Source organism: Phacochoerus africanus, chromosome 1 (assembly GCF_016906955.1).
Source record: "Phacochoerus africanus isolate WHEZ1 chromosome 1, ROS_Pafr_v1, whole genome shotgun sequence".
Lineage (NCBI taxonomy): Eukaryota > Metazoa > Chordata > Mammalia > Artiodactyla > Suidae > Phacochoerus > Phacochoerus africanus.
The window spans coordinates 142,654,948-142,682,579 of NC_062544.1; positions in this window are offsets into that span (position 1 = coordinate 142,654,948).

Sequence of the window (27,632 nt, forward strand, 5' to 3'; positions counted from 1 at the left end):
AAGCAATCAACAATGAAACAGACCTCTGCAGTCTGACAGACTTGGAGTTCAAAAGGGAGATAGTGAAAATACTGAAGGAATTAAGAGAAGATATGAACAGTAACACAGACTACCTCAGAAAGGAACTAGAAAATTAATTTGCAGAGATACAAATGGAGCTAAAGGCAGTAAAAACCAGAATGAATAATGCAGAGGCACAAAGTAGTGATGTGAAAGATAGAATAATGGAAATCACCCAAACAAGACAGCAGACAGAAAACCAAATGAAAAAACATGAAAGCAATCTAAGAGACCTATGGGATAATATAAAGCAGGCCAATCTATGCATAATAGGAATTCCATAAGGAGAAGAAAAAGAAAAGGGGATTGAAAATATATTTGAAGAAATTATATCTGAAAACTTTCCAAATTTAAAGGATACTGATTTCAAGATACAGGAAGCACAGAGGCCCCCAAACAAGCTGAACTCAAATAGACCCATACCAAGACATATTATAATAAAAATGGCAAAAGTTAATGATAAAGAGAGGATCCTAAAGGCAGCAAGAGAGAAGCAAAGTGTCAAATATAAGGCAACCCCCAGAAGGCTATCAGCAGGTTTCTCTACAGAAACTTTACAGGCCAGGAGGGAATGGCAAGAGATATTTAAAGTGCTGAAAGGAAAATATATGCAACCTAGTATACTCTATCAAGTAAGAATATCATTTAAAAAAATAGAAGGGGAAATAAAAATTTTTTCCAACAAACAAAAGCTAAAAGAACACAGCAGTACAAAACCCATTCTAAAAGAAATACTAAAAGGGCTTCTCTAAATTAAAAAAAAAAAAAAAGAGGAAGAACTAGGATGGAAGAAACCACAATCAGAGAGCAGTCACCTAAATAAGCCAGCAAACAGATCTAATCATGAAGATGTTTAAAATAAAATAATTTTTTAAAAAAAGTCATTAAAATAATAAATTGTGGGCAATGGAAGAAAGGAAATGAATAAATTTTTTTTCTTTTTTATTTTTTAAAAATTTATAATGGTAATGAAGTAAGTATTTGAACTCATGGGACTATCAGGCTAAAACACACAATTATAGGAAGGGGTTAACATACTTAAAAAACAGGGCAAGCACAACTCAAAACCAAACACTAGATTCACAAAAAATGAAAATTACTCAAGCAGAAAATAACTGGAGACCATCCAACCAAAAAAAGAAGGGGAGAACGGAGAATCATAGAATCAACTAGAAAATGAGGTTTAAAATGACAATAAATAAACATCTATCAATTATCACTTTAAATGTCAATGGACTGAATGCTCCAATCAAAAGACACAGAGTGTTTTATTGGATAAAAAAGCAAAAACCTTCAATCTGCTGCTACAAGACAAAGGACACATATACATTGAAAGTAAGGGAGTGGGAAAAGATATTTTATGCCAATGGAAAAGACATGAAAGCAGGAGTTGTGATACTCATATTAGACAAAATAGACTTTAAAACAAAGGCCATAAAGAAAGACAAAGAAGGACACTATTTCATGGTTAAAGAATCCATTTAAGAAGAGGATATTCCAATCGTCAACATATATGTCCCAAATATAGAAGCACCCAGATACATACAACAAATACTAACAGACATAAAAGGAGAAATTGATGGGAATACAATCATAGTAGGAAACTTTAACACCCCACTCACATCAATGGACAGATCCTCTAGACAGAAAATCAATAAGGCAACAGAGATCCTAAAGGACACAATAGAAAAGTTAGACTTAATTGACATTTTCAGGACATTACATTAAAAAATATGAGAATACACATTCTTCTCAAGTGCACAGGGAACATTCTCAAGGACTGAACAATACTGGGGCCACAAAACTAACCATAACAAATTTAAGATTATCAAAATTATTTCAAGTATCTCCTCTGACCATAATGCCATGAAGCTAGAAATCAAGCAGGGGAAAAGAAATGAGAAAAAAAAACTAACTATTTGGAGACTAAAAACATGCTACTAAAAAACCAGTGTGTCAATGAGGAAATCAAGAAAGAAATTTAAAAATACCTTGAGACAAATGGTAATGAAGATACATCCACTCAAAATCAGTGCTCAGAGGGAAATTCACAGGCCTTCCTCAAAAAAGAAGAAAAATCTCAAATTGACAACTTAACCCACCACCTAAATGAATTAGAAAAAGAAGAACAAACAAAACCTAATGTCAGCAGAAGGAAGGAAATCATAAAGATCAAAGAAGAAATCAATAAAATAGAGATTAATAAACAATACAAAAAATTCAATAAAACCAAGAGCTGGTTCTTTGAAAAGGTAAATAAAATTGGCAAACCTCTAGCTAGATTCACTAAGAAAAGGAGAGAAAGAACCCAAATAAACAAAATAAGAATGAAAAAGGAGAAATCACAATGGATACTTCAGAAATACAAAAAAAAAAAAAAAGTAAGAGAATACTATGAACAATTACATGCCAACGAATCTGACAATCTGGAAGAAATGGACAACTCTCTAGGGACTTACAGCCTGTCAAAACTGAATCAAGAAGATATAGACCAACTGAACAGACTGATCTCTAGAAATGAAATTGAAGAGGTCATAAAAACACTCCCTACAAATAAAAGTCCAGGACCAGATGGCTTCACAGGCGAATTCTACCAAACATACATAGAGGAACTGGTGCCCATCCTCCTTAAACTTTTTCAAAAGGTTGAAGAAGAAGGAACACTCCGAAAGACATTCTATGATACCACCATCACCCCAATTCCAAAACCAGACAAAGATACCACCAAAAAAGAAAACTATAGGCCAATTTTTTTTTGTCTTTTTGCCTTTTCTAGGGCCACATCCATGGCATATGGAAGTTCCCAGGTTAGGGGAGTAATCAGAGCCACAGCCACAGCAATGCAGGATCCAAGTCACGTCTGTGACCTACAACACAGCTCATGGGAACGCCAGATCCCCAACCCACTGAGAAAGGCCAGGGATTGAACCCACAACCTCATGGTTCCTAGTAGGATTCGTTAGCCACTGAGCCACAACGGAAACTTCTCGGCCAATATCTTTGATGAATATAGATGAAAAAAATTCTCGACAAAATTTAGCCAACCGAATTCAACAATATATCAACAAGATAGTACACCATGACTAGGTGGGATTCATCCCAGGTTCACAAGGATGGTTCAACATATGCAAATCAATCAATGTCCTACACCACATTAACAAAAGAAAAGTAAAAAAACCACATGACCATCTCAGTAGATGCAGAAAAAGCATTTGATAAAGTCCAACATCCATTTATGATAAAAACTCTCACCAAAGTGGGTATAAAGGGAACATTCCTTAATATAATCAAAGCCAATTATGACAAACCCACAGCAAATATAATACCCAATGGAGAAAAATTAAAAGCCTTCCCACTAAAATCTGGAATAAGACAGGGACGCCCACTCTGACCACTGCCATTCGACACAGTTTTAGAAGTCCTAGCCACAGTAATCAGAGAAACAAAAGAAATAAAGGCATCCAAAAAGGAAGAGAAGAGGTAAAACTGTCACTGTATGCAGACGACATGATACTATACATAGAAAACCCTAAGGACTCAACCCAAAAACTACTTGAACTGATCAACAACTTCAGCAAAGTAGCAGAATATAACATTAACATTCATAAATTAGTCACACTTCTGCATACTAACAATGAAATATTAGAAAAGGAATACAGAAATACAATACCCTTTAAAATTGCACCCTAGAGAGAGGACAAGATGGCGGAGGAGTAGGGGGACACGCTCGCCCTCTCCCACAAACACAACAAAAAAAGCACATCTACAGAATAAATGACTCGCACAGAACAGCAACCAATTGCTGGCAGAGGAACCTAAACTCCAATAATGGCAAGAAGTTTGTGACATTACTGGGCAGAACAGGAGAAAAGAGGAGAGTGAGAGAAGGTGAATCCCAGAGGGACGGGCGCTCCCGAAAGGGAATAGCAGAGGAGAAAGGGATCCCTGGAAAGTCACCTACACGGGGAAAGATCAAAAGAACCGGAGGAATCTCCAGATGCAGAGAAGAGTGTAGCAGTAAGTTGGAGTATGGAAAAGCCAATCAAGAACCGAACGGACCATCTGAACTGTGGGCACAGTCACCAAAAATTGAGACGCCTGGGTGGGAGCTGGGCACCGAATCCTCGGCTCCAGAGGCTAGTCCCCGGGAAAGGGACGGGGGACACCTGGATGGGGGCTGGGCACGGAGACCTAGGCTCCAGAGGTTAGTCCCCAAGATCCGGCTGGGGGGGCGGGGTGGAGCGGAAACTGCTTGGGAGGTCTAGAAACCATTTGACAGGGCAGAGACTGCCTGAGAGACTAGAAAACAAAGATGTTGCAGAGGAAGGGAGCAATACTCTAGGGGTGGGGAAGTGGAAAGCCACATCAGAGGGAACCTGGGAGAAGAGCCTGGTCTGCGCCCGTGCTGGGGAGGGGAGAGAAGAAGGGGTGGGTCCCCATAGAATACCCCCCACACCACAGCAAGCTTAGAGGCCCTGCTAGCTAGCTGAAAGCTGTGCTTCCCAGTGCATCCCCTCCCCACACGCCCACCACCCACTGCGCTCTCTCAGAACCTGGGGCTGCCTGCCATCCAGGAGGGCTGGTCTCAACAATTGCCTGAAGCCTACCACCGCAGGGGCTGTCCCTGCACAGGCCTGCTTGCCCTTTGGAGGGGCTACACTTCCGCAGAGTAGCACCAAACACCACCAGCCCCCGAGAAAAGGCCTGCAGCCCAGAAAAGCTAGAACAAGCCTAGCCAGGCTGTGAATAGATCTGCCTAATTCTCGGATGGTTTTTCTGAGTCGGGCTGCCCCAGGGAGGAGCCTCTTGGGTTTTCAGTGGCCCTGCTACCCGCCCAAGCCCCCAGGGGGCTCCCTAGTGGATCAGCTGCTTAGGACTGCCAGCTCCAGGCAGGACCCCCTGCAGCCCAGAAAAGCTGCAACAAGCCTGGCGGAGTCGGGAAAAGATCTCAGACAGTTTTTCTGAGTCAGGCTGCCCCGGGGAGGAGCCTCTTGGGTCTCCAACAGCCCTGCTACCTGCCCAAGCCCCCAGGGGGTGCCAAGACCTAGTGGACCAGCTGTATAGGACTGCCAGCTCCAGGCAGGACCCCCTGCAGCCCAGAAAAGCTGCAACAAGCCTGGCTGAGTTGGGAAAAGATCTCAGACCGTCTTTCTGAGTCGGGATGCCCTGGAGAGGAGCCTCTTTGGTTTCCAGTGGCCCTGCTACCCGCCCAAGCCCCCAGGGGGTGCCCTAATGGACCAGCTGCATAGGACTGCCAGCTCCAGGCAGGACCCCCTACAGCCCAGAAAAGCTGCAACAAGCCTGGCTGAGTTGGGAAAAGATCTCAGACCGTCTTTCTGAGTTGGGATGCCCTGGAGAGGAGCCTCCTGGGTTTCCAACAGCCCTGCTACCCGCCCAAGCCCCTAGGGGGTGCCCCACTCCCGCAGAATAGCTGCTCAGCACCACCAGCCCCCTGGAAGACCCCTGCAGCCCAGAAAAGCTGCAACAAGCTTGGCCAGACTGTGAAAAGATCCGCCTACATTCTCAGGCCATCCTTCTGAGTTGGGCTGCCCTAGGGAAGAGCCTCTTAGGTTCTCAGTGACCCAGATAGCTGCTCCAGCCCCCAGCGGGTGCTGCACTCCTGAGGAACAGCTGCACAACACCGCCAAACCCCTGCAAGAACCCCACAGCCTAAAAACACCAGAGCAAGCTCTGCATGACCAAGTGAAATCTGCTACCATCGTGGTGTGGACCTCCCAGTCCTGTCTGCCCTCAGGAAGTCCTCCTTTGCTTCAAAGAAACACTGTTAGCCCCATCAACACTCCAGAAAAGCCACACTGCCTCAAAAAATATTGACCAACAACACTAGCCCTCAGGAAATATTCCACGGCAGTGAAAAGGCAAACACTGCCCAGTCAAGGAGAGTACACCTCCCTCAGGAGAAAGAAAACAACAAGCAAGATGCAGAAGCTGAGAAACCACCCCCAGTCAAACCAACAGGAGAACTCACCTAAAACAGTCAACAATGAAACAGATCTCTGCAGTCAGACAGACCTGGAGTTCAAAAGAGAAACAGTGAAAATACTGAAGGAATTAAGAGAAGATATGAACAGTAATGCAGATACCCTCAGAAAGGAACTGGAACATATAAGGAGGAGCCAAGAAAAACTAGAACATTCATTGGCAGAGATGCAAACGGGACTAAGGGCAGTAAAACCCAGAATGAATAATGCAGAAGAACGAATCAGTGATATGGAAGATAGAATAATGGAAATCACTCAATCCGGTCAACAGACAGAAAACCGAATCAAAAAACTGGAAAGCAATCTAAGAGACCTATGGGATAATATAAAGTGGGCCAATCTACGCATAATAGGAATTCCAGAAGGAGTACAAAAAGATAAGGGGATGGAAAATATATTTGAAGAAATTATCGCTGGAAACTTCCCAAATCTAAAGGATGCTGGGTTCAAGATACAAGAAGCACAGAGGGCCCCAAACAAACTGAACCCAAACAGACCCACACCAAGACACATCATAATAAAAATGGCAAAAGTTAGTGATAAAGAGAGGATCCTAAAGGCAGCAAGAGAAAAACAGAATGTTACCTACAAGGGAACCCCCATAAGATTATCAGCTGACTTCCCTACAGAAACACTACAGGCCAGGAGGGAATGGCAAGAGATATTTAAAGTGCTCAAAGGAAAAAATATGCAACCTAGAATACTCTATACAGCAAGAATATCATTTCAAATAGAAGGGGAAATAAAAATTTTTTCCAACAAACAAAAACTTAAAGAATACTGCAACACAAAACCCAGGTTAAAGGAAATATTGAAAGGGCTTCTCTAAACCAAAAGAAAGGAAGGAAAGGGAAGAAAAAAGAAAAGAAAAAAAGAAGAAGAGGAAGAATTAGGACTGAGGAAACCACAATCAGAGAGCAGTCACTCAAATAAGCCAGCATACAGATTTAATCATGAACATACTTCAAACAAAATAAAATTAAAAAGAAAAAAATAAAAAAGAGTCATCAAAACCATAAAATGTGGGCAAGGGATGTTAGGAAGTAAATAACCCTTTTTGTTTATTTGTTTGTATGTTTCTCTTCTTAATTTTAATATAGTAATGAAGTGTTTGAACTTACAGGACCATCAGGCTAAAATACACAATTATGGGAAGGGGTTAGCATACTTAAAAAACAGGGCAACCACAAGCCAAAAGCAAACATTGCATTTGCAAAAAATGAAAAAAAAATACACTCAAGCAGATAATAGCAGGAGACCATCCAACCAAAAAAAAAAAAAAGAAAGAAAGGAAGAATGGAGAACCATAGAATCAACTGGAACACGAGGTTCAAATGGCAATAAATAATCATCTATCAATTATCACCTTAAATGTCAACAGACTGAACGCCCCAATCAAAAGACGCAGAGTGGCTGAGTGGATAAAAAGGCAAAAACCTTCAATAGGCTGCCTACAAGAAACTCACGTTAGGACAAAAGATACATATAGATTGAAAGTGAAAGGGTGGGGAAAAATATTTCACGCCAATAGACATGACAGAAAAGCAGGAGTTGCAACGCTCATATCAGACAAAATAGACTTTGAAACAAAAGACATAAAGAAAGACAAAGAAGGACACTACTTAATGATTAAGGGATCCATCCAAGGAGAGGATGCTACTATTGTCAACATATATGCCCCAAATACAGGAGCACCCAGATACATACAACAAATATTAACAGACATAAAGGGAGATATTGATGAGAATACAATCATAGTAGGAGACCTCAATACCCCCCTCACACCAATGGACAGATCCTCTAGACAGAAAACCAAGAAAGCAACAGAGATCCTAAAGGAAACAATAGAAAAGTTAGACTTCATTGATATCTTCAGGACACTACATCCAAAAAAAGCAGAAGACACATTCTTCTCAAATGCTCATGGAACATTCTCAAGAATCGACCACATATTGGGACACAAAGCTAATCTCAATAAATTTAGGAGCATAGAAATTATCTCAAGTATCTTCTCTGACCACAATGCCATGAAATTAGAAATCAACCATGGGAAAAGGAAAGAGAAAAAACCTACTGCATGGAGACGAAACAACATGCTCCTAAAAAACCAATGGGTCAATGAGGAAATCAAGAAGGAAATTAAAAACTACCTTGAAACAAATGATAATGAAGACACAACCGCTCAAAATCTATGGGATGCTGCGAAAGCAGTGCTCAGAGGGAAATTTATAGCAATACAGGCCTTTCTCAAAAAAGAAGCAAGATCCCAAATGGACAACTTAACCCTCCACCTAAATGAATTAGAAAAAGAAGAACAAAAAAGGCCTAAAGTCAGCAGAAGGAAGGAAATTATAAAGATCAAAGAAGAAATCAATCAAATAGAGACTCAAAAAACAATAGAGAAAATTAATAAAACCAAGAGCTGGTTCTTTGAAAAGGTGAACAAAATTGACAAACCCCTGGCCAGACTCACTAAAAAGAGGAGAGAAAGAACCCAAATAACCAAAATTAGAAATGAAAAAGGAGAAATCACAACGGATACAGCAGAAATACAAAAAACCATAAGAGAATACTATGAACAACTATATGGCAACACGTTTGACAATCTGGAAGAAATGGACAATTTTCTAGAATCTTACAGCCTGCCAAAACTGAATCAAGAAGAGTCAGACCAACTGAACAGACCGATCACTAGAAATGAAACTGAAGAGGTCATAAAATCACTCCCTACAAATAAAAGTCCAGGACCAGATGGCTTCACAGGTGAATTCTATCAAACATATAAAGAGAAATTGGTGCCCATCCTCCTTAAACTCTTTCAAAAGGTTGAAGAAGAAGGAATACTCTCAAAGACATTCTATGATGCCACCATCACCCTCATTCCAAAACCAGACAGAGATACCACCAAAAAAGAAAACTATCGCCCAATATCATTGATGAATATAGATGCAAAAATGCTCAACAAAATCTTAGCCAACTGAATCCAACAACATACCAAAAAAATTATACAACATGACCAGGTGGGGTTCATCCCAGGTTCACAAGGATGGTTCAACATATGCAAATCAATCAGCATCATACACCACATTAACAAAAAGAAAGTCAAAAATCATATGATCATCTCAATAGACGCAGAAAAAGCATTTGACAAAGTCCAACATCCATTCATGATCAAGACCCTCACAAAAGTGGGTATAGAGGGAACATTCCTAAACATAATCAAAGCCATTTATGATAAACCCACAGCAAATATAATCCTCAATGGGGAAAAACTGAAAGCCTTCTCACTCAAATCGGGAACAAGACAGGGATGCCCACTCTCACCACTGCTCTTCAACATCGTTTTGGAAGTCCTAGCCACAGCAATTAGACAAACCAAAGAAATAAAAGGCATCCATATAGGAAGAGAAGAGATCAAACTGTCACTGTATGCAGATGACATGATACTATACATAGAAAACCCTAAGGACTCAACCCCAAAACTCCTTGAACTGATTCATAAATTCAGCAAAGTAGCAGGATATAAGATTAACATTCAGAAGTCAGTTGCATTTCTGTATACCAGCAATGAAATATTAGAAAAGGAATACAAAAATACGATACCTTTTAAAATTGCTCCTCACAAAATCAAATACCTCGGAATACACCTGACCAAGGAGGTAAAGGACCTATATGCCAAGAACTATAAAACTTTAATCAAAGAAATCAAAGAAGATGTAAAGAAATGGAAAGATATTCCATGTTCCTGGATGGGGAAAATCAATATTGTAAAAATGGCCATACTACCCAAAGCAATCTACAGATTCAATGCAATCCCTATCAAATGACCCAGGACATTTTTCACAGAACTAGAACAAACAATCCAAACATTTATATGGAACAACAAAAGACCCAGAATCGCCAAAGCAATCCTGAGAAACAAAAACCAAGCAGGAGGCATAACTCTCCCAGACTTCAAGAAATACTACAAAGCCACAGTCATCAAAACAGTGTGGTACTGGTACCAAAACAGACAGACAGACCAATGGAACAGAATAGAGAACCTGGAAATAAACCCTGACACCTATGGCCAATTAATCTTTGACAAGGGAGGCAAGAACATAAAATGGGAAAAAGAAAGTCTATTCAGCAAGCATTGCTGGGAAACCTGGACAGCTGCATGTGAAGCAATGAAAGTAGAATACACCCTCACACCATGCACAAAAATAAATTCAAAATGCCTGAAAGACTGAAATATAAGACAAGACACCATCAAACTCCTGGAAGAGAACATAGGCAAAACATTTTCTGACATCAATGTTACAAGCAGGTTCTCAGGTCAGTCTCCAAATACAACAGAAATAAAAGCAAAAATAAATCAATGGGACCTAATCAAATTGACAAGTTTCTAATGATGCAACTGAAAAGGGCTTAATCTCTAGAATATACAAGCAACTTACACAACTCAACAGCAAAAAAGCCAACAGCCCAATGGAAATATGGGCAAAGAACCTGAATAGACATCTCTCCAAGGAAGATATATAGATGGGCAACAAGCACATGAAAAAAATGCTCAACATCCCTGATTATTAAAGAAATGTAAATCAAAACTACCATGAGATACTACCTCACACCTGTATAAGAATGTCCATCATTAATAAGTCCACAAATAACAAGTGGTAGAGGGGTTGTGGAGAAAAGGGAACCCTCCTGCACTGTTGGTGGGAATATAAGCTTGTCCAGTCACTATGGAGAACAGTATGGAGGTACCTTAGAAATATATACATAGAACTACCATATGACCCTGCAATCCCACTCTTGGGCATATATCTGGACAAAACCTTCCTTAAAAAATACACATACACCTTCATGTTCATTTCAGCACTAGTCACAATAGCCAAGACATGGAAACAACCCAAATGTCTGTCAACAGACGATTGATTGGATTAGGAAGATGTCGTATATATACACAATGGAATACTACTCAGGAATAAAAAAGAATGAAATAATGCCATTTGCAGCATCATGGATGGAACTAGAGACTCTCATACTGAGCAAAATAAGTCATAAAGAGAAAGAGAAAGACAAATACCATATGATATCACTTATAACTGGAATCTAATATACAGCACAAATGAACTTTTCCACAGAAAAGAAAATCACAGACTTGGAGAATAGGCTTGTGGTTCCCCAGGGGGAGGGGGATAGAGTGGGAGGAAGTGGGTGCTTGTGGTCTACAGATGCAAACTATTGCTCATGGAATGAATTTACAGAGATCCTGCTACACAGCAGTGAAAGTTATGTCTAGATACTTACAACGCAGCACGACAATGGGAGAAAAAATTATGTATACAAGTATGTGTAACTGGGCCCCCATGCTGTACAGTGGGAAAAAAAAGTTTGTTGGGGGAAATAACAATTAAAAATAAATAAGAAAAAAATTTAAAAAAATAAACACTTTGCCAGTCGTAGACAACCTGAAATTGTCTTAACCTATTTCTGTTAATAATGACAATTAATAGTAAAACTCATAGTAGCTAAAGTTCATTGAATGGTTATTATATACAAGGAATCATACCATTTCTTTACATGTATGACTTCTTTTTTGCATGTTGACATTGTGAGATTTTTTGGTTTTAGTTTCTCCCCTTAATGAGTTCTGAATACCTTGGTAACTACTCCTAGATTGATGACTCAGTAGGTACACCTCCTGTATTTACAGGGTACATTTTTGTGGCCCTTCTTCCTCTCTCAGGAGAGATAACATCGTTTGAGAGAATCAGAGAGAAATTTCTGATAGTAAAATGAGAAGCTTTTGCAAGTTTAGGGATGGAAAATCCTTGCAAGTAATTCATTATATGCCTGTTATCACAGAAGCACATCTAACCCAGGTGGAATAATGGTACGCTTTACAAGCCATCTGTTTTCACTATGGTAACTTGATGCTAATAAAAACACTGGTACTGTGGAGAGGGAATCCTGTTATTCATTTTGTTGTTGTTTTGAGCATTTGAAAGGACAGTAGAGAGAGAGTCATATCAGCCATCTGGGTACCTTAAGAATTATCCAGGGACTTGTGGAAAAGTATGGTTTTCTGAGACTCTGAGTCAGATGACCTGGAATAGAGCCTAGGAATCTGTACTATAGGAAAAGTCTTTGGTGCTAGAATGGAGACCTCTCTAAACTGAGTATTAATTGTATGAGGGAATTGTCATAAGGCCTATGGGCAGTTCCTCAGTAACTGACGCTTTTATCTGTTTCATTTTCTGAATTTTGAACTAAGGTTTCATTTAAAGAAAGGAATGTACTACAAAATTTTTAAATCATTATTTTGGTTATTCTTTTGTTTAAGTTTGTAGAGAGACTGGGACTGGGGTCCAGACCTCTGACTTCCATTACAATGCTTCAAACAGCCAACAAGGATCCAGGACTATTGAGGGAAAGGGACTTTACTTGGAACTCCCTAGCTTTACAGCTATAAAGCAGGTTTAGAGGTATGATAATTTGGTCAGGTCCTCTGTGGCTTATGACTTATGATACGAAATATTTAAAGGATGACCCTTTCTGAACTCAGCTTGTTCATTCACAGAAACCTGCTGAGTGGTTACCCTGCAGCCAGGCATGTCAGCCAAGATCCTTTGAGTGATATCTGGAGGGAGAATGGTCAAATTTGTGGTAGGCTTTGAGTTTAGAGCAGAGAAACTTACATCCGTCTTTCTTCCAATTCTGGGGGTCTCCCCTTGGATCTGGTTGTGTGTCCTTTCTAGGAGATACACAGGGACCCAGGTTTTAAGAGTCCTGTTTTAGAAATAAAAAATAAAGAAACACTGTTTTATAAAACTCTTGGAGGGCCAATTTAGGATTATGAAATCTCAACAATGATTTTTGATGAAGAACTATAAAGTATTCATTGACAAATACAGGTATCAGGATATTTAAGGCATAGGTTCATAAACTGACATTCTTAGAAAAACAAGGAAAGAACTGTGCAAATATGTGCATCTAATCTGTAGAACACACTCCTCCTCTGTCTCTCTCTCCCATACACACACACACACACACACACACACACACACACAACACACATTATGTGTCACAGAGAATGATTCTAAGTTTCCTTTGGAAATATGAGACAAGCAACAGAAAAAAAAAAGTTGTATGGTCTGCCTTACTAAATGGATACATTCTGTTGATGGCTATAACAGATGATCCCAGAGCAATATGATATTCCTTTTCTTATGGAGCATAGACAGTTTTGTCCAGTTTGTTTTTTTTTTCCTTTTTTTTTTTAAGAGCTGCACTAGCAGCATATGGAAGTTTCCAGGCTAGGGGTGGAATTGCAGCCACAGCTGCTGACCTATACCACAGACACAGCAACATGGGATCCAAGCTGTGTTTGCAACCTACACCACAGCTCACGGCAACGCCAGATCCTTAACCCACTGAGTGAGGCCAGGGATCGAACCCACATTCTCATGGATACTAGTTGGATTTGTTTCTGCTGTGCCACAAAAGGAATTCCTGAATGGGTAGTTTTTGAAGTTGGAATGTGTAGGTATATGGCTGGGTTTTACATGTACAGCCAGATTCTTGGATCAACATAGTGGAAAGAGATGTTTGAAAGAGTGGTAAAGGTTGAGAATTGGGGTATTAGGGGTATAAAATTCTTTTCAAACCCAGGTCCTCGAGGATACCAGTGGAGTTCTTTACCAATGAGCCTCGAGGGGAACTCAAGTTTTGTTTCTTTTTTTAAGCAAAGTTATATTAACTGGAAGTAAAGGATCAATAAGTTCTTTTACCAAAGGAATGAACATTCAAGTACTTTTTCCAAACGATTCCACATGAGCATGTTAGGAGTTGTGCCTCTTGCTTAGATAACATGTTCCAATATACCATCCAAAGGAGGGGGTGATTAGTAAGGATTCTTCAGAGGTACAGAGCCAATAGAGTGTGCATATATAGAAAGAGATTTATTATAAGGAATTGGTTTATGGAATCGTGAAGATGGGCAAGTCCCAATATATGCAGGGCGAGCTGGCAAACTGGAGATTACATTGAGTCAGTAGTGTAGTTCCTGTCCTAATCCAAGGGCCTGAGAAGGAAGCTTTAATAAGACCAGGAAGTGGCTCCTTTATGGGTATCGAGCTAAGTAGAATATGACCAGACCTCAACATGTAGAAAGACTCAAGTGAAATTGTAGAAAGTGTTCTAAATTATACTGTTTTTCAATGTCCAAGTAAAGTCACATTAGTGTTTAAAGTATTTCCTGCATTTATTTCTACTTTGACCCTTAGTATTCATAAGTTGGACCTTAAAGAGTTTGACACAACTTTTGAAATGATCTTATGGAATCAAAAGAGATCATTTTTATCTTTAAATTGTCAGAGAGCCAAAATATTTGATGGGTAAGAGGAAGACTTGTTCCCCTCATAGCACAGTAATTCAATTTTACTTTGACCTGTAATACAATATTGTTAATGGCCTCCCAGCCCCCAATTCCAGCATGGAACCTACTATGTAGTCAGGGTCCCTGTATCTGACAAAATTCTCTGTTGTCCTAGGAGATTTTATCTAAACACCTTTATACTTTTGTGCTGGTTTCATAAATCCTTATGCTGCCAGACTTTGGATGTGGTATAAGTATCAACCTCCAAATATGAAAGTAGATTCTGACAGAGCTGTATAATCAAAAGTAATTTTCCCTTTGCAACCATTCCACAAAGAAAAATAGAATATTTGGAGTTGTTCAACTACTTTCATTGTCTTACATTAGTATTCTTTTTCAGAGTTGTCATATGAAGCTAGGGCAAAGCTGAAATAATAATATCCTGTATCATTTTATTTTTTATTTTTTTATTTCTCCCCTAACCTCCTGTCTCTTTTCATTATCCCCACTATCCTTTTATATATTGCCTGCTGGGCAATCTTTTCTCAAATCAAAGAGTTGAATTTTCTTGTTATGTTTCAAGTATTTTAGAGGTGCCCCTGTATTTCCAGGGTTCCTTACAGCTAAACAACAGTCCCATGAGCTCCAACCCACACAGGGAAAAGGAGAATGTGTAACTTAGGAATTTTGGGGAAAGGAAGTGGACATCTAGTGCTAGGATTGACCATCTGCTGACAGTGACTTGGAAATGAGTGAGCCCAAGGTAAAAAGAGAGACAGGTCGCAATAGATGCAACTGGAGTTTTTCAGAGAACGTGGTGCAAATTTGTTCTCTGATGAAAAAACAGAAACAGCAATTTTTCAGAATAAGCCTTTGAAGAGGAAGTTTTTCACCCCAGCCCCAAACTAGAACACAGCAAGATTCAAGTTCGGAGACAGAGATGCATATGTGATGCTTTATAAAGTTGGCAGTGACAGGTGACAAGCCAAAGAATCACTGATAGTTGAAGGCTAACCTGGCTCAGAGTATGGGTACCAGTGCTACTGGGCAGTAGAGGAGGAAGGCTGAGGACATATTTCTTACATCTTTTTACATCCAGAGGGCCGTGAGGGAAGACTTCATGGAGCAAAAGTGACTTCCTTATGGACTAGATCATATATTCTATATACTGTTGTCCAAATTCCTTGACTGGGTAATGACACATCTGTAAGTATAGATGCAGTCTGCCTGCCTGACACTCAAGATGGCTGGTGGTATTCTCCTATTCCTTAGCATCCAGCATAACCCGAAACCATAATGACAAAAGTGAATCTTCACTGGATACTTAATATTTGTCAGGCACATTGGTAAGTGCCTTGCAAACGTTATCTCACTGAATCCTCCCAGAAAAATAGTGAGCTATCACTATTACCATTTCACACATGAGAAGATGAACTTGAAAAATATGAAGTATTTTGTCCACATAGCTATAGAGTATGAGAAAAGGAATATCATTTCAACAGAACTAGCTATAAAATTTGTGGGGTCCTTTGTTAAAAAATATTATTTTGATCATTTTCAAAACTGCTTTAGAGAGGTTATAATTAATGCAAAAAACTGCACATATTGAATGTATACAATTTGATGTATTTGGACATACACATACACTCTTGAAAACATCACCATAATCAAGGTAACAGATACATCCATCACCTCAAAAAATTTTCTTTGTGTCTCTTTGTTCTTTGTTTGTGTGTGTATTAATAACATTTAACATGAGATCTACCCTTTTAACAAATGTTTTAAGTGCTCAGTGCTATTGTTAACTACAGGCACTATGTTGTATAGCAGATTTATAGAACTTTTTTGTCTTGTGTAACTGAAATTTTATACCTTTGAACAACTCATTTCTCCTCCTTCCAGGTTTTGGCAACTGCCATTCTATTTCTTCTGTGAGTTTGTCTATCCTAGATACTTCATAAACAGATTCATGCAAAATTTGTCCTTCTGTGACTGTCTTATTTCACTTAAAATCATGTTCTCTAGGTTCATACATGCTGATCCAAGTGGCAAGGATTTCATTCTCTCTTTAAGGTTAAATGTATTCTGTTGTATGAATATACCATTTTCTTCCATTTATCTGTCAATGGACATTTGGATTGTTTACATATCTTGGCTATTGTGAATAATGCTGTAGTGAATATGACAGTGAAAACATCTCTTTGAGGTTTTGATTTCAATTATTTTGGATGTATACACAGAAATGGGATTGATGGATAATTTGGTAGTTCTATTTTTAGTTTTTTGAGGCATCTCCATACTGTTTTAAAAAATGGTTGCAGCATTTTACTTTCAACATCATGCAATTAAATTGTTATCAGCTTAAAATAGCATTGGAATTATAAAATGTTTTGTGTAAAACTTCATGAAAAGAAAATCTATGTAGAAAGAAAGAAAACCCCTATATAAAATACCCAAAAAGAAAAGAATACATGAATCTTGCTACAAAAAAAAAAAATCAACAGAACAAAAAGAAGACAGTGTGAGAGGAAGAAGGCATAAAAAAACCAAGACAGGCAACAACAAGTAAAATACAACAGTAAGTCCTTACCTTTAAATAATTGCTTTAAATGTACATGGATTAAAATTCTCAATCAAAAGATATAGAATAGCTGAATGGTTAAAACAAACAAACAAATAAGAACCAATTATTCGCTGTCTACAAGAGACTCACTTTAATTTTAAGGCCACACATAAGCTGAAAGTAAAGAGATGGAAAATGCATTACACGCAAATAATAGAGAATCAAGAGCAGAAGTGTCTGTATTTTTATCAGTCAAAATAGACTATTCAAAAATGGTTGCAAGAGCGAGAGAGAGAAGGACATTATACAATTATAAACAGGCCAATTCATAAGGAAGATATAGCAATTATAAATGTATATGCATCCAACATCAGAGCACCTAAATATATAAAGCAAACATTGACAGTAATGAATAGACCACAATACAATGGTGGTATCACTATATCACTATTAATAATAGGTAGAACTATCATACAAAAACAGTAAGGAAAGAGCATATTCTAAGACATTGCATATCAAACAGACATAATAGACATATAAAGAACATTCCACCCAACAGCTGCAAAAGACACATTCTTTTCATGTGAACGTTCTCCAAGATAGATCCTATGTTAGGCCATGAAACAAATCTTAACAAATTTAAGAAGATTGAAACTAAGCCAAGTAGTCCCTATTACTTTGGTATGAAAGTAAAAATCAATAAGAAGGGGAAAATTGGAAAATCCACAAATGTATAGAAATTAAACAAAACACTCCAAAACAACCAATGGTTCAAAGAAGAAATCTAAAGAAAAATCAGAAACTATCTTAAGACAAATGGAAATGAAACATGCCATATCAAAACTTATGAGATACAGCAGAGATGAGAGAAGTTTATACTAATACATAATTATATTAAGAAAAAATAAATATTTTTTAAAATTATTAAAAATTCAAAATGATGGCAGAAGAGCATTAAAGCAATGTGACAATTTTCTGAGCATAGAACCATGGGTGTGTAACCTGCAGTTACACAGGTTACACACCCATAACACTGGCCCTTGTTCCATGTCATAATGACTCAACTGCATTTTTCCACATTTTCCTCCTTATAACAATTGATTCTATTTATTATTCTTCCTCTGTTCTGTTTTGTTTTATTTTCTGCCTTTGAATTTCCCCTCCTTTCATTTCCTACACACTTATTCATCCACTTTTCTGTTAATGTTTCTGTGGCCCACCACATGTGACTCTTTAGTGTCTAAGTGTAACATAGAAGAGAGAGAACATTCAACTTCAGGTAACCTAGTTTATCAGTCACATGGCATTTATCAAATCATGGGAGTTGACAATGTTTCACACAATTTTAAAAACAGACACTTATGAAACTTTCATAGTTTTATTCTAATTACTCTTCCTTCTTTCAAGAATGAAATTCATCTAACAAAAGGTTTAAAAGTAGATCTTTTTGATCCCATCTTCTCAAGGGAAATTGGTGTCCTCCAATGTGTCATTATTTTAAAATTTTAAAGTATACTATGCCAAATTTTAGAGCTCTCTGCACTAAGAAACCAAAATTAAAAGCTACTAATATTTTCCATACAATGGAGAAAAATATCCTACTATTTTTCAGGTCTGCAACTAGCTCTAAACAGAAGACTCCACAGAAATCAAATACAGAACTATCTGGCCATTTGTGGCTATACTTTTTTAAGGAGATAATGCCAGAGCAATTAGAAAACAAAGTCAGGGTGGATTCAGAGGCTAACTGGCCTTCTTTTTTTTTTTTTTTTTTGTCTTTTTAGGGCTGCACCTGCAGCATGTGGAGATTCCAAGGCTAGGGATCTAATCCGAGCTATTGCCACTGGCCTATGCCACAGCCACAGCAACACCAGATCCAAGCTGAGTCTGTGACCTACACCACAGCTCATAGCAACATCAGATCCTTAACCCACTGAGTGAGGCCAGGGATCGAACCTGCAACCTCATGGTTCCTAGTCATATTCGTTTGCACTGAGCTATGATGGGAACTCCGTAACTGGCCTTCTACAGTAACAAAATTTAACTGGCTGATTCTATAAAATGTACCCTTCATTATTTTCTTTCTCATCTTCTTCCCTGAATTCTTCCTTCTATTCAAACCTACCCCCACACTCCCTTTTATCTCTTGCCCACCTACTTTGTACTTCTATATGGAAACCCTCTCTCTGATAAAGTCTATCTTCATATTCCCTTTTTCTCTGCTTCTTTCCTCTGAGTTATTTTTTCTACCTCTATTGATCTGTTCTCCTGGCCATTTATTTGCCATCCTGTTAGTCTCTTTGAGAAGATATTGACCTCTAGATCAGAGATCAGTGTTTTATAGTTGGGTTATTTTTGTTCTGGTAATCAGAGGATTTTCCAGTGCAGTCATGGTGAGGTTCAATGAGATATATCAAAGTGTGCATGCCCTTGAGCTGTCTGAAATAGAGGAGCTGTCTAAATCAAATTATCACAACTTTAGTAGGAGTAACCAGCAGTAGTCTGCCCTTGAAGTGTTTATTCTCATCTAGACATGACCACGCATTTATTAGTTAATATTTAAATGCTACAAGGCTCATTTTTTACTTTATTTGAAATGAGTAAAGTGATGGTGATTTTATATTTCTATTTCCACTATAGGGGGGCAACAGGTGGTATATACTGTGGCCAAGACATGCATATTACTAGAAGATGTCTGCTATTTTCATAGCTGTGGCTTGGAGCTCTCATACACTTCTAATGGGATGAAGTGATGTGCTATCCTTTAGTTTCTGATGTGTAGTGACTTTCATATCAATTGTGGGTCCTAAGAAAACCCTGCAGGAAGACACTGGTGAACAGTTATTCTAAATAGCTTAGGCCTTTTTTCTTTCCTTTTACTTTCTTTCATTCTTATTTATTTAGTTGCATACATTAAGCCTCTGTGGGCCAAAAAAAAAAAATCTCATTGGGGCTAGGTTTACTCCAAGGAAGATAAAACTTATGAAAATAAATATATCCCTCAAACTTTGGAGAGAAAGGGGGCCGAGAGAGGGAGAGAGAGAAAGAGAAGCCAGAAGCAAAGGAAGGTGATTAGTATATAAATGAATTAGACAGGAGATAAAGAAAATTTCAGAAGAGGCAAGGGAACTATCAATCAATTTTTTCTCTCTTTGAAAAGCATAGCAATGTAATTTTATGTCTTTCAAATAGATTCTAAACAGAATTCTTCTAAATTAAAAAAAAATTGAACAAAAAGAGAGAAAAAGACTAACTTTTGTATTAAGTACTTCTTAGCAATGAGATAACCCTGAGTAGGATGAAGGGGTGGAAGAGTAGTTTTAAAAAGTAGTATTCTTAGTTTTGTTTTATAATTGAGCAATGAGTTAAAATTTTTGAATTGGTTACTAGTTTCTTAAGATTTGAACATGAAAGCAATCTATCACTGTCTTTATTGCCATGATCACATATTCTAGGCATCCTTATGCCTAAGATTTCAATTTTTAGAGAAAGCACTTTTAATTGCAATATCTGGAAGAGAGTGGTTTATGAGATATGAGAAAACTCAATTTGAAAAGAAAAAAAATTGAGTTTTTATTCTGTGCATAGCACTGGGCATCACAGAGCATACAAAAGAAAAGAAGACGTAATGATTGGGCAAAAGTGGAACCATGAAAGGGCAGTACAAGGCCTTATGGTGGGACTCAAGTGTGACATCATGGTAAACACAGAGAGCAGAGGAAGGAGGAATTGTGTCAGGTAGAATGAGGCTTAAACAAGTGTTAAAATGGCAAAGATTTCAAATAAATAATAAATCACAAGGGGGAGTTCCCTGGTGGCTCAGTGGATTAAGGATCCAACATTGTCACTACAGTGGCTCCAGTTGCTGCTGTGTTGCAGGTTTGATCCCCAGCATGGGAACTTCCACATGCTGTGGGTACAGCCAATATATATATATATATATATATATCACAAGGCAAAGAAGGGGAAATTCAGGCATGGAAAATTACCTTGGACCAATCTGTAGGTGGTTAGACAAGACCTGAGTTTAAAAGGCATGGTGGATGATGCTACTGTCTTAGATAATATGTACTAGAGAAGAGAAAATGAAATTATGTATGCATAGTAAACATTTTTACTAATGTCTAATGTATGCTGGGTACCACTTTAAGAATTGAGGTTACATAGTCTAGAATCTATCTCCTAAAAGATAAGTCAATAATCACAAAATTAGTGTAATATATGCAATAATGGAGGTTTTAATATCTTCTCATTGCAGTAAGAAACGTATCAGCTAGATAGGGGTTGCCAGAAATAAATATAGTCTCTTTCTCATTATAGTGTTCAGATCAGAAACTTGAATTAAGGGACTTCTGGGTGGATGTCATAGGAAAAATTTTAGATGCCAAAGAAATGAATTGTTCTTTCTGAAAATCAAGTTCTAGTGTTTTCTAACTTAAAAGCAGTGATCCTTCCATCTGGTGCATTCAGCCTTAGTCATCGCTGCTGACAATTCAGGGGTTTGACAAACTTAAGAGGGAGAGAAAGACCTGGAATCAAAGAATGTTTTCAGTGCTTTAGGATGCCTTTTATAATAGCAAACCCTCATTCAGAGCAACATAAGCTCTGCAGACTCAAGATTCTGTAGTTTGAAAGCCAAATGGATTGTTTGAGGGAATGTGGTTTCTGCTGATAATTGGAAGAAGGATAAGAAGGCTATAAACAATGGGCTAAAAAGTAAACAATATTTAGAGAAAATTTTATTTGGTGTCTCTATTTCTTATAATTAAGTCTCAGTTCAGTAATTTGTTTGGAACTCAATTTTTAATAATTTTTTGCAAGTCATAGGATTCTAGGTCTATGTGTGAGCTACTTGTGTTAAAATGGCCCACTGAAGTTATGGTTGAAGAAATATAGAAAGGTCGTGGTGAAGTTTTAACTACTGCATATTCTCTACATTGGAAAACTGTGGTCATATAGAAATAAGGAGAAATGTGTCACTTTATTTGCAGGCATTACAAAAAATTCAATGTTAATTAATTCATTCATTCATTCATCCACCCACTAAATACATACTGAGTACCTTCCATTGGTTAGGCATTAGAGTTTTAAAATTGTAGGATTAGGTAAGTTTCATCTCTCTCTTTTTTTTTTTATTTCTTTTTGCCATTTCTTGGGCTGCTCCCACAGCATATGGAGGTTCCCAGGCTAGGGGTCTATTCAGAGCTGTAGCCACTGGCCTACGCCAGAGCCACAGCAACGCAGGATCCGAGCTGCGTCTGCGATCTACAACACAGCTCAGGGCAACGCTGGATCCTGAACCCACTGAGCAAGGCCAGGGATCGAACCTGCAACCTCATGGTTCATAGTCAGATTCATTAACCACTGTGCTACAACGGGAATTCCTAATCTTTTTTTTTTTAATCGAAGAATATCATTTCAGGTACGCAACTACAATACTGTGTTAGTTTCAAGTGTACAACTCAGCAAAGGGATTCAGTTATACAAATATATACGTGTATATATTCTTTTAAAAATATATTCTGTTACAGTTTACTACAAGATATTGAATATGATTCTCTGTGCTGTATGGTAAATCCGTGTTAACTATTTTGTATGTGGTAGTGTGCGTCTGTTAATTACCTAACTGTTTTCCCTTCCCCCTTCCCAATTTGGTAACCATAGGTTTGTTTTCCATGTCTGTAAGTCTGTGAAGTTTTGTAAATAAGTTCATTTGTACCATTTTTTATATTCCACATATAAGTGGTAGCATAGTGCACTGCAGTAATAATAATGTTAACTAACGTTTACCTTACATTTACTGTATGCTGGGTACCTTTCTAAAGTATTACCTCATTTAATAATCTTTTATATTTTATGAGTATATTATTATTATTATTGCTATTTTTATTTCACCTTGAAGTGACTGAGGCTCAGAAGGAGTAAAACTTGCCAAAGCCACACAGCCATACAGTATTCCAATTCAGGCAGCCAGTATCCAGTCTCTTAAACACATTGATAAATATAGCATGATTTTGTTCAACAATCAATGAGAATGTACTAAGTATATCCACTTACCTATGAATCTTTCAAGAGCAGAGACATTTCCTCTGTTATCTCCTTACTCTCAGTGCCTAGCAAAGAAAGCCATAACAGATACTTAATTAGTGTTATTAGATACATATTTCAAGGAACACTCAAAATATAGAAGGGTAAGGTTTAATTTCAACCTGTTTATAGCCTATTTACCACTGTAAATATGCTTAGTTAAAAAAAATTTCAGAATTTAGAAATAAGGCAAGAGTGTATGTAATATGTCCATTGAAAATCATCCTGCCTCCCTGTTTTTAACAGGCCTACCCAGGAATTATTTCATTCTTTAGGAAAACATACCTGTGTTTGACTTTGCTATTTACTGATTAATTACACACAAACCCTACGAACTTACACATTTACTTGTAGATTTCTATATGGTACTCAAGATAACTCCAAAGGCTATGGTTTGATTGCTCTGTAGGCACTTAGTTTTCCAAGCAATCCCTTTCTAACAATCATTTGTTTAATAGCTCTAAATAAATACTCACTTCCTTACATGATCATTGGACCAACTTCACCATTTTACTAGTTCCCTTATTAAAGCATTAATACACATCAGACATATCATCCTATATTTGTATAAGAGTCATGTTTTGCAAGTTTTAAATTTCTACTTTGATCCCTTCCTCATCAGTATTCAATGCAAAATATAAAGTACCAATGGCCCTCTGTATCCATTGGTACAGATCACTGGATGCTGAGGGCCGACTATGGGATTTGAGCATCTTCAGATTCTGTTGTCAAGGAGGGTCCTTGGAATCAATCCCCTGCAGCTACCAAGAGATGACAGTATATCACCTAAAGTTTTGTTTTTATGAGGATAATAACGATAGCTAACAATTATTAAGGCATCATGTTAAATATACTCTCAAGATTGTCTACTAAATCCTGCAACAGCTTTGTGAAGGAAGTGCTATTACTATTTCCTTTAGATGTTGAGGAAGAATGAAGATAAATGATCTGCTTCAGGTCACTCAGCTAATACCGGTGAAGTCTATAGGGATTTTAAGTCAAACAGCCTGATTCCATAGACTATTGACCCCTAAACAAAATCCCTACAAACACATGAACCTAAATTTTCAATACATTAATTACAGCAATGTAAATCAAAACATTAACACACAGACAATGGGCTAAACCATGATAACTATCACTTGTGGAATCTCAGACTACGACAAGTGCTTTACAACTAATAATATTTAATCCTCACATGACATTCTGATGTAGTTATTATTCTCATTCCAATTTGACAAAAGAATTCGGGGCTCAGAGAAATTAAGTTTTATCTCAGGTCACGCAGCTGGGGCTCAAAGATAGTCTGGTCTATATGACACCAACGCCATCTTCTTAAGCCCTTTTATTTGATTCTCAGAAAAATCATACACCGCTGGAGTATCTTTTAAAATAACTCATATTGTTAGAGCTGGTTCCAACAAGATGGATCATTTCATTAAATGATTAGCAGAACTTGAGTTAAAGTCAACTATCGTTCACATTCTTATCTAAGCTTATCACAGAATTTGGATAAGTGAAAAACTGATGGTGATTATTAAACTAAAATTTTAGTCCTTCATTATATATGAGAAATTATAAGTGAACATCTTGGAGATTATTAGAGATGAAATAGATACCAGAAATAAGAATCATTTTAAAATAATCAACAAGAGTAATTTTTTATATGTTTGGGTGAGAAAGCTGAAAGTAAACATTCCGAGTCTGAAAGACACGGGACACTTAGGATGCCATAAACATTTCTCTATCACAGGGCATCTGTTGGTCTATCTGGCTCTCTCTCTCTCACACACACACCCACACACCACACATAGACAGACATTCCCTGCAGATCTTACATTGTCTTATTGTGGTTATAATTCCTCTCTGCTTCATGTAATTCACTGGAATATCTTTGCACCGCCAATGTACCTTTCACTTATCTAAATACTCTGCACTCTTCTGGACTCAGCTCAAAAGCATTATCATCTGGAGTTACCTCTGTAGTGCAGTAGATTAGGAATCTGACTGCAGTGGCTTGGGTTACTGTGGAATCACAGGTTCAATCCCCAGTCTGGCACAGTGGGTTGCAGTTGTGGCATAGGTTGCAACTGCAGCTGATATTCAATCTCTGACCCAGGAACTTCCATATGTTGCAGGTATGGATAAATATATATTCATAATATATACGGATATATATATATATATATATAAACTACTATAGGAGTTCCCATGGTGGCTCAGTGGTTTAACAAACCCAACTAGTATCCATGAAGATGTGGGTTCCATCCCTGGCCTCGTTTAGTGGGTTATGGATCTGGCATTGCCGTGAGCTGTGGTGTAGGTCGCATACGTGGCTCAGATCCCTCATTGCTGCAGTTCTGGCATAGGCCGGCAGCTACAGCTCTGAATAGACCCCTAACCTGGGAACCTCCATATGCCACTGGTGTGGCCCTAAAAGACAAAAAGACAAAAAATAAATAAATAAAATAAAAAATATATATATAAGCTATAATATATATATTACTCTTGATTTTTTTTGTCTTTATGCCATTTCTAGGGCCACTTCTGTGGCATATGGAGGTTCCCAGGCTAGGGGTCTATTCAGAGCTCTTGCCACCGGCCTATGACAGAGCCACAGCAACGCAGAATCCGAGCCACATCTGCAACATACACCACGGCTCACAGCAACGCCGGATCGTTAACCCACTGAACAAGGGCAGGGATCGAACCCGCAACCTCATGGTTCCTACTCGGATTCATTAACTACTGCGCCACTACGGGAACTCCTACTCTTGATTATTTTTAAAAGATTCTTATTTCTTATATATGCATTAGCATATATATAGGCATTGTCTCCTATACAGACTTCCCTGGAAACTCCAGCCCTCATCCCCCTACTCCTTCATATTCCTGTGATGGAGATTTTCAGGTTGTTTAAGATCCCTGTTGTCTGCTTATTAAAATGAAGATTACTAGGCTACTCCACCCAGAGATATTGAATTGATAGGGCTGAGGTGAGATTTCAAACCAACAAGTCTGGAGAATCTATAATTTTAACTAGCTCTTCAGGTAATACTGATTTAGGTGATCTCAAAATCAGATTTTGACAAGTCCTGTCCTGAGCTTTTAGGATTCAGAGATTAAATGGTAATTTATTTATATGTCCAAAGTGTGAGCATATACAGGTTGTCTTCTCTCTATAATCTCTTCTCTTCTATATTTACCTGCCCACTTCCCTGAAGTTTTATTAAGCAGGATCAGGGCACTAAGTAGAGAAAGTGATGACAGCAGAATCAGGAGAGATAGAGAAGTTTTGCTACTCAAAGCCCAAAGAAATCCAGAGAAAGATAAGAATAAGGAAGAAACTAAGGCAATCTATACAATGAAAATGGAGAGAAAGATGGGGGAGAGAAAAGTAAGAAAGAGAAAGTAGAGAGAATGCATTAGGCAGGAGAGTGTTCTTGATGCTAGGACAATGGTGAAATGTGAGATCATCAGAGGGAGGCAAGGAAGAGAGATTTGGAGAGAGATTGATTGCTGTGGGAGATGAAGGGGCCCCCTCTGATAGTCTTGGAAAGACACAAGGAGAATGCAATTTCTTTTAAATTATTTTTTAGATGACTAAGAGTTTCTCAAATGCAATTCTGTATATAGAGTGAACCACAAATTTATTAAAGTTACAGGAAGAAACTAGACTGTTCTCAGGATGCTTTCCATATGGTTAAGGAGATAAGACATGAGTACAAGTGTACTCAAAGGTCCAGGAAATGGCCACACAGCCCGACCTGGTGTGACTAGCTTTGACTTCTATAGCCCTTGTCAGGGTAAACGTTGTTAGTCTCACCACATTGTACTATAATTGTTCTGGAGGATACAAACCATGTCTTATTCATGTTTGTATCCTTATGACCTGAGAAGGTGCCTTGATATCTGTGCTTTCAGAAAATGACTACTGAGTCAACATCGCAATTAATGCCAAGCTGAGCTTCCTGTAAATCCTTCACCCCTTGTTTTACTCTTCTCGCTCACAAAAACAGAGATATGGAACTGTGTTTGCATACTGACTTAAAGCTTCTTACATCATAAAGAATTAGATAGAGACATTACATGTGTTAAAATAGCTACAGGTTTCATGAGAAGGCAGAGGAAAAGAGTATGACATTAGGTGGAATAGAGACCACATAATAGTTCCCTTGAAAGTGTGGTATCACTCCCCTTTTACAAAGGGAGACAAAGAAAATGAATATCGTAACCTATCATAACCCTTGAATAAGATAAATTTGATGATACATTAATCATTGCAATTAAGATAATTCTTGAAGAAGCTTGAGATGGGGAGAGAGAGAAGGAATATGAAGAAATAAAAACATGCATCCTGGGCACATAGTATATGCATCTCTGTCTGTTACTCTGATTTGGGTGAAAGAGTGGCTCAGTTAAACTGATATTGAGTTAACTTGACAACCAAAGAGAGGTATTCTTACTGGCTGAAAATCATTAATTTTGATGTAATTAACTCCTTTCTAATGGGGGCTTTTTTTATTACCTCTGGTGTCTTTGTTTCGGTGACTTT